Source organism: Bubalus bubalis, chromosome 2 (assembly GCF_019923935.1).
Source record: "Bubalus bubalis isolate 160015118507 breed Murrah chromosome 2, NDDB_SH_1, whole genome shotgun sequence".
Classification (NCBI taxonomy): domain Eukaryota; kingdom Metazoa; phylum Chordata; class Mammalia; order Artiodactyla; family Bovidae; genus Bubalus; species Bubalus bubalis.
This window is the reverse complement of record NC_059158.1, coordinates 44575296-44584313: the sequence shown is the minus strand read 5'-3', so window position 1 is coordinate 44584313 and position 9018 is coordinate 44575296. Positions and strand designations below refer to the sequence as shown.

The 9018-nt window shown below is 39.8% G+C and overlaps 1 long non-coding RNA gene across 1 annotated transcript; it reads right to left on the bottom strand.

Moving 5' to 3' along the window:
- Positions 1-605: 605 nt before the first annotated feature.
- Positions 606-8205, bottom strand: LOC102392584. The gene is made up of 4 exons (XR_006543241.1): positions 7962-8205; positions 6228-6327; positions 876-998; positions 606-789 (listed from the first exon to the last, which is right to left on the bottom strand). It is a non-coding gene; the product is annotated as an uncharacterized LOC102392584 (long non-coding RNA).
- Positions 8206-9018: the final 813 nt, after the last annotated feature.

Below are 9018 nucleotides of genomic sequence, written 5' to 3'. Positions count from 1 at the left end.
TCTTTATCCATTCTATTGTTTTCCTCTATTTCTTCACACTGTTCATTGAGGAAGGCCTTCTTATCTCTCTTTGCTATTCTCTGGAACTCTGATCTCTGAGTATATCTTTCCTTTTCTCCCTTTCTTTCACTTCTTTTCTTTCCTTAGCTATTTGTATAGCCTCCTCAGACAACCACTTTCCCTTCTTGTGTTTCTTTTTCTTGGGAATGGTTTTGGTCACTGCCTCCTATACAGTATTACAAACCTCTGTCCTTAGTTCTTCAATAACTCTGCCTCCCAGATCTAATCCCTTGAATCTATTCATCACCTCCACTGTGATTTGATTTAGGTCATACTTGAATGGCCTATTGGTTTTTCCTACTTTCTTCAATTTCAGCCTGAATTTTGCAATAAGGAGCTTATGAGCTGAGCAACTGACAGCTCCAGGTCTTGTTTTTGCTGACTGTATGGAGCTTCTCCATCTTTGACTGCAAAGAACATAATCAATCTGATGTCGGTATTGACCATCTGGCGATGTCCATGTGTAGAGTTGTCTCTTGGGTTGTTGGAAAAGGGTGCTTGCTATGACCAACGTGTTCTCTTGACAAAACTCTGTTAGTCTTTGCCCTGTTTCTTTTTGTACTCCAGGGCCAAACTTGCCTTTTATTCTGGGTATCTCTTGACTTCCTACGTTTGCATTCCAATCCCCTATGGTAAAAAGGACATCCTTTTTTGGTGTTAGTTCTCGAGGGTGTTGGTCTTCATAAAACCGATCAGCTTCAACAGAATTATTGTGCTGTACACCTGAAACTGACACATTATTGTAAATCAACTATACTTCAATAAAATTAGTTTTTTAAATAAAAAAAAATTTCACAGTGTACATATACACCTACCTTAGGAACAGGATTCAACAGAACTACACCTAATTTCTTGGTGATGTCATGTTTTACTGTATAGTCGTGGTCTATAAGTTAAGAAATATTTGAAAACCCAGTGCCTTCAAATTGATACATATTCTGGAGAAAGAATAATAAAGTAGAATAAACATGAAGACATTGCTTCAGCAATACCACATTCATCAATAAATTAAGTTCCATTTAAGAAAAACTATGGTTGCACAACAACATGAAGATACTTAAACACTAAACACTACTAAACACTTAAAACTGGTTAAAATGGTAAAAATAAAAATATATAAAATATTTATTGTTATATTTTATTTATATATATATATAATATATATACAAAATTCCAGTGTGTTACCTTTGCATCAAGAAATTAATTTTCATAAAGACTAAATATAATTCATATTATTTTTTAAAAAAAGAAAAGATAAGAAAAAGAAAACCTTGCAAACAGATCTGGAATGCATTTTGTGAAAATGATAGTCATTTAACTTAAGGAACAAGAAATATATGCATGCATGCATATATGCTGCATTCCATAAAATTTTCAAGATAAAAAATAACTTTGAGGAAGTATATCCAATATAGTAATAAATACCTTAAGAATAAAAAAAGGAAAGAATAAAGATAAGTAAACACAAGTGTCTGTCTTAAAGGCAACCACAAAAGAACAGAATCAGTATGTATATTTTTTAATCCAGCAGGAAAAAAAATCAGTCTATCAAACTGAAAGCAAAAAAAAAGGGGGGGGGGAAACAATGTAGAATAAATATAAAGCGTGAGATGAATTGCAAAATAAGCCTTACTGTCAGCAGTCACCAATCAAAAAGACAGATCCTCTCATAACGGAGGAAGTAAAAAGACCAAAATATGGGTTATTCACATACAAATACTCCTAGAGCAAGAAGACACATAAAGGTTGAAATTAAAAGTGGGAAAAAGATTAACCAGGTGGCAAATATGACCCCCCCAAAAAAATAATTACACAACAAAATAGAATTCAAGTTTTAATAAAACTGCATAAAGGAAAAAACAAAATGTGTTTATATAATTAAAAAGAAACAATAGACCCAGAAGAGTATCATAAATATATATATAAAATTTAAAATTCAGCCTCGCAATTTATAAAGCAAGCACTAAAAAAACTACAATTAGAAGCTGCGGGTCTTTTTAAATTGCAGATGGAGATTTTAACAAATCCCTGTCAAAATATGGAAGTTAGAAAATAAACAGATCTTAAATAGCAGAATATCAAATTATTCAGATCTCAATAAATAAGATACTGAAGAGCTCTTCCAGATTATAAATGACTAAAGAGATAAGACAACCTGAGAAGTCCCTGGCAGTCCAGAGGTGAGGACTCCATGCTTTCAATGTGGGGGGTGGGGAGGTGTAGGTTCAATCTCTGGTTGGGGACCTAACAACCCCCAAAGCTGTGTAGCCAAATTAATTAATTCATTAAAAATAAAAAAGAGGTAACACAACTTACTGAAATGCATGATTCTGGATTGCAGGGCAGAAGGTTGGGGATGGGAGACTTTGAGGATCTTTATTGGGAAAATTAGTGAAACTTGAATATGCACTATGGATTAAATAATAGTATTACAACAAAATTAAAATATCTTGGATATTATTATTATTCTGTATTTATATAAAAAAATATCCTTGCTGTTAGGAGATACACTGAAATATTTAGTAGTAAAGAAACATCTGTTTCAACTTACTCTAAAATATTAGGAAAAAATCTTAGAGAAAGGGGCAGTAACAGGAAAAAAAAAAGCAAATATGGAAAAATGTTAAAAACTTGAATCGGGACGAAGTGTACATAGGAATCTTTGTACTATTCTTATAACTTTTCTGTAAGTTTGAAATTACTTCCAAATAAAAAGTTTACACTTTTCATAAACAACTTTCAAGTTAAAATTATTAAGAATAATTCAAAGTGAATAGAAATTCAATCAGTACATGTCAAAATGTGTTAGATAAACTAAAGCAGAACTTAGATATTTTTTACCTTTAACTATACTTATCAGGGATAAAAAGATGTGAATAAAATGAGCTAACCATTCAACTCAAAACTTAAGATGGAGCTTCCCTGGTGGTCCAGTGGTTAGGAATTACACCTGAGAATGGAGGGGACATGGGTTCAATCCCTGGTGTTGGGGAGATTCCACATGCTGCAGAAAAACGAAGCCTGTGAGCCCCAACTACCGGGTCCTCGAGCCCTAGAGCACATGCTCTGCGACAAGAGAAGCCACCACGATGAGAAGCCCCAGCACTGCAGCAAAGAGAAGCCTCTGCTTGCTGCAATTAGAGAAAGCCTGCACGCAGCAGTGAAGATCCAGTGCAGCCAAAAATAAATAAATGTTTTTTTAAGATGAATAGAACAAACCCAAAGAAGGAAGGAAATGATAGAGATAAGGGCAGAGATTAGTGAAATAGAGAACAGAAAGCAATAAAGTTATTAACGAAAACAAAAGCCGGGTGTTTGAAAAGATACATATGTACCTTGTTCCAGAAAACAGAAGAAGAACAAAATCTACTCACCACATTGTATAAAGGATTTTTACTGCAAAAATAAATAAGGAAATAAAAGAAAAACAAATTTTATGTCCATGCTTTATAAAAGTAAATATATACCCTAAGTAAAATATTATCTAAATAAAACCAACATTAATATGTAATTATAGGGTGATCAAACAGGGTTTATCACAAGAAGGCAAAAATGGTTCACATCAAAAAATCTCTCAATATAATTCACTATGTTCGGAGATTAAGAGGGAAAATATATATAATGAAATAAATCAATCCTGGGAAACTATTTTTTTAATTTCAACATCTATTTATGATTTTTTTTAATTTTAAAAAACTCAGAAAACTAGGAATAAAAGAAAACCTACTTAATTTAGTGAAGGTTGTACTCAAAAAACTACAGAAAGGAGTTCTGTTTCTGGGAGGAAGAAATAGACATGTATTTCCCACTCCTCCTGCTAAGTACAACCAAAAACCCCAGGCATCATATATAAGACAAACATAAGACTCAGAACGGTAGAGATAAGACGGCAAAGCATTTAGAAGGCCAAGATCTGAGGACTGGCCACACCATCCATGGGACGATACAGCAAGAAGGTACCATCTGCAAGCCAGGGAGAGAGTTCTTACCAGAAGCCAGTCATTCTGGCAGTCTGAGATCAGAATTGAGAAACTTTTAATTTCTGTTGGTTAAGCCACCCAATCGGTGGTATTTTGTTATGGCAGCTCAAGTAAATGTATATATCAATAATTACGTTAAATGTAAACAGTCTAAATACATCAATTAAAAGAGATTGGAAGAGTTGACTTTTAAAAGGTGTACCAAAGATATGCTAACTACAAGAAACTCAGTTCAAATACAGTCATACCTCATTTTGTTGCACTTCACTGCATTGCATTTTGCAGATATTGTGGGGTTTTTTTTTAACAGATTCAAGGTTTGTGACAACCTTGCATCAAGCAAATCTATCAGCATCATTTTTCCAGCAGCATTGTTTTTAAATTAAGATACATACATTGTTCTGTTAGACATAATGTTTTTGCACATGTGATAGACTATGGTATAGTGCAAATATGAATTTATATGCACTAGAAACAAAAAAAATTGTGACTTGCTTAATGGTGATATTGTCTTTATTGCAGTGGTCTGGAACCAAACGTACAATATCCTGAGATATGCCAGTATGTCAACAAAGGTCCCTGTATCAAAGCTAAGGTTTTTCCAGTAGTCATGTATGGATGTGAGAGTTGGACTAGAAAGAAAGCTGATAGCCGAAGAATCGATGCTTTTGAACTGTGGTGTTGGAGAAGATTTTTGAGAGTCCCTTGAAATGCAAGGAGATCAAACCAGTCTGTCCTAAAAGAAATGAGTCCTGGAAGGACTGATGCTAAAGCTGAAACTCCAATACTTTGGCCACCTGATGTGAAGAACTGACTCACTAGAAAAGACACTGATGCCAGGAAAGATTGAAGGCAGGAGAAGGGGACGACAGGTTGGATGGTTGAATAGCATCACCAACTCAATGGACATGAGTTTGAGTAAACTCTGAGAGTTGTTGATGGACAGGGAGGCCTGGCATGCTGCAGTCCATGGGGTCACAAAGAGTCAGACACGACTGAGTGACTGAACCGAACTGATACCAGCACACCAATATGCATGCATGCTGATTCAGTTGTGTCTGACTCTTTGCGACCCTACGGACTGTAGCCCACCAGGCTCTTCTGTCCATGGGATTCTCCAGGCAAGAATACTGGAGTGGGTTGCCATGCCCTTCTCCAGAGGATCTTTCCCACCAGGGACAGAACCCGAGTCTCTTATATCTCCTGCATTGACAGGCAGGTTTTTTACCACTAGCGCCACCTGGGAAGCTTCAGTATAACCAGACTGGTAGGCTAGAAGTAATATTTGCAAATCATATATCTGCTAAGGGATTAATATCTAGAATCTATTTTTTTTTAACTTACATGATACATGTTGGGTGTCTGGTTTATTCGAATAGTCAGAATTCCCACCAAGGAGCAGAAACTTACTAGCTGGGAGCTGTGGAGCTGAACAGGGCAGGAATGTCCAAGTATTAGAAAATAAAAGTTCAGCTCAGCAGCCAGGGAAGCGTTGGGGCCAAGCCAAGCTTCATGGAGCTCAGCCCCACTCATGGCTTCTTCTGCAATATGCAGAATCTAAAAACCACTACAATATTATAAAGTAATTAGCCTCCAAATAAAATAAATAAATTTTTAAAAAATTCCTGTAACTCAACAACAAACAAGACCATGCACAAAAACAACTAAAAAAATGGGCAAACGACTTGAACAAACACATCTCTATAGATGTGGCCGACAAGCCTATCTAAAGACGTTCTACATTACTCCTCATCAGAAATGTATAAATCAAAACCACAGTGAAGTATCCCTGGGATGTGTTGATGTGCTCAGTCATGGCTGACTCTTTGCAACCTCATGGACTGTAGCCCGCCAGGTTCCTCTGTCCAAGGAATTTTCCAGGCAAGAATACTGGAGTGGGTTGCCACTTCCTTCTCCAACCATTAGGATACCTATGATTAAAAACAAGAAAAGAACAGATATTTGCACACTCATGTTCATAGCAGCACTATATACAGTTGTCAAGAGGTGGAAGCAGCACAAACATCCATCAGTGGATGAATGGATAAACAGTAGTATGTGGTAAATACATACAATGGAATATTATTCAGCTTTCAAAAAGGAAAGAAATCTTATCATATGTGACAACATGGGTGAATTTTAAGAACATTGTGCTAAGTGAAATGTCAGCCACAAAAAGACAAATACCGTATGACTTATATGGGTTTCAACCACAAACTGGCACTTGCCATCTTCCTCTACAAGGATTACATCATCTGCTGCAGCAGCTGCTGATTTTCAACACCTCCTGAAAGGAGTTCAGGGTGGAGAACAGAAATGAGGCACTCTGTGCTTAGGGAAAAGCTGCCAGGACAGGTCTTCAGACAGTTATAGTGAAAGTGAAGTCGCTCAGTCGTGTCTGACTCTTTGCGACCCCATGGACTGTAGCCAACCAGGCTCCTCCGTCCATGGGATTTTCCAGGCAAGAGTACTGGAGTGGGTTGCCATTTCCTTCTCCAGGGGATCTTTCCAACCCAGGGATCGAACCCAGGTCTCCTGCATTGTAGGCAGACGCTTTACCGTCTGAGCCACCAGGGATCAGACAATTATATATTTTCAAGAGCTGGTTTTATGAGTCCAATTCTTGTATCTCCTCATATCTAGAAAAGCACTAAAATCCTTCCTGTGATGACTGTTCCCCATGACTAGCAGAAACCTTCTGCAAAAATATGTGCTTGGTTGCAAGCACTCTCCTTTCATCAAAAATCACACATAGGTACTGTCCTCCCCCCACCGCCACCGCCCCCGCCCCCGCCCCCGCCTCTTAGGAGCAGTTTCTCAGAGCTATCTGAGGCGCTGTCTCTCAGGCTACAGTCCTCATTTTGCCCCCAATAAAACTCAACTTGCAGCTTCCACATTGTGGATTTTTGTAAGTTGACATGAGGTGTCTAAAGCAGTCAAATTCAGTAAAACATAAAGAAGTACAGTGGTCAGCAGGGGCTGGGGAAAGAGGGACACGGAGAATTGGTGTTTAAAGGGTACAAAAGCTCAGTTGTGCAAGATGAAGACATTTGAGCAATTTGTTACACAAATATGCAACAAGTGAACATGCCTAACACTGAAACGTATACTTTAAAATGGTTAAAATGGTCAAAAATGGTCAAGGCTCCCTGGCCTTCTCCTGCTTTCAGCCTCACCCAGAGAGGGAGCGAAGAGAGTGAGGTCAGGGTTTTTATTCCCTTGGCTCTCACCCTCCAAGGTCACCTTAGGCCAGCTGTGTCCCTGGGCTGAAGGGCATCTGCTGGCAAGGCGGGGACTCTACGGGATTTGTCCTCCTCTGGGTCTTGACAGCCCCTCCCATTGCGGGCAGGGGTGGGCTGCCCCTGTTTACCACAATTTTAAAAATTGGCTATATTTCTCTGTACCAGAAATAACTAACTTGAAAGTAAAATTACAATAAGACACCAATCCCAATCACAACAAAATCTCTAAAATGTCCAAGAGTTAACCAACCATACCCTAGTCACTATGAAAAAGTGAATTTTTAAAAACATAATAAGTTCCCTGGTGGCCTAGTGGTTAGGAATCTGCTTTTACTGCCAAGGCCCAGGTTCAATCCCTGGTTGGGAAACTAAGATCCTTCAAGCTCCATGGTGCAGTGAAAAAGCAACTAAGCAAATAAGCCATTTGAATGAATGAGGACATACCCTCTGCTTTTTCGTGGGATGACCTGATAGGAAAAGGAAATCAATTCTCCACACATTGCTGTATATATTCAGTATAACCTCAATCAAAATTCTACTTTAATTCTGAGAACTCAATAAACTTACTGTGAACTAAGTAGGAGAAAAAAGGAAGATTCAGAAAGAGTTACAAAACCTTGCGGGGGAAGGGGTAAAGAAGGGAGTGTTCCACCCAGTCTCCCAGCAGGAAAGTACAAACCTGGTCTTCTTGCTACTGAGGTCTTGTCCAAGGCCAGAGAAACCCAGGCTTTGTGTCTCCCACACACACACACCCACACGCCCCGACCTTGGTTTCTTTCCTTCACATTGTAAACTGTGCTGACCTCCTCCCTCTGCCTTCTGGCCCCGCCCTCTGTATGCTCCACCTGCGGGTCTGTATGACATCACAGGATTCCTGCTCCCTGGCCTTCTCCTGCTTTCAGCCTCACCCAGAGAGGGAGGGAAGAGAGTGAGGTCAGGGTTTTTATTCCCTTGGCTCTCACCCTCCAAGGTCACCTTAGGCCAGCTGTGTCCCTGGGCTGAAGGGCATCTGCTGGCAAGGTGGGGACTCTACGGGATTTGTCCTCCTCTGGGTCTTGACAGCCCCTCCCATTGCGGGCAGGGGTGGGCTGGTGCAGGCTCAGCTGCTGCTATTGTCCTGTCCTCCACCCGCTTCCTTGTAAACAGACTCTCCTTGAACTATCCTGGTTGAGGGCCCTGAAATAAGAGACATTTGAAAGTGACAATGAAAGTCACTTATGTCTTCATTCCCTGCCCTGCTTAGAAGCCTCCCTGTTTAGAAGCCTCATGTGCAACAGAAAAGAGGGAGAGACAGGGTCAGGAGAGTCAGTGAGTCCCGGTCTAGGAGTAGACTCTGAATTTGGGGCCTCTTGCTGCAACCCCTAGGGGCCAGTCTGGCCAAGAGGTGGCCGGAAGCTCTGTGGCCGAAAGCTCGGCCTCTCTGTCAGTCAGTCAGTTCAGTCGCTCAGTCGTGTCCTATTCTTTGTGACCCCATGAATCACAGCACACCAGGCCTCCCTGTCCATCACCAACTCCCGGAGTTCACTCAAACTCATGTCCATCAAGTCAGTGATGCCATCCAGCCATCTCATCCTCTGTCGTCCCCTTCTCCTCCTGCCCCCAATCCCTCCCAGCATCAGAGTCTTTTCCAATGAGTCAACTCTTCGCATGAGGTGGCCAAAGTACTGGAGTTTCAGCTTCAGCATCAGTCCTTCCAATGAACACCCAAGGACTGATCTCCTTTAGAATGGACTGGT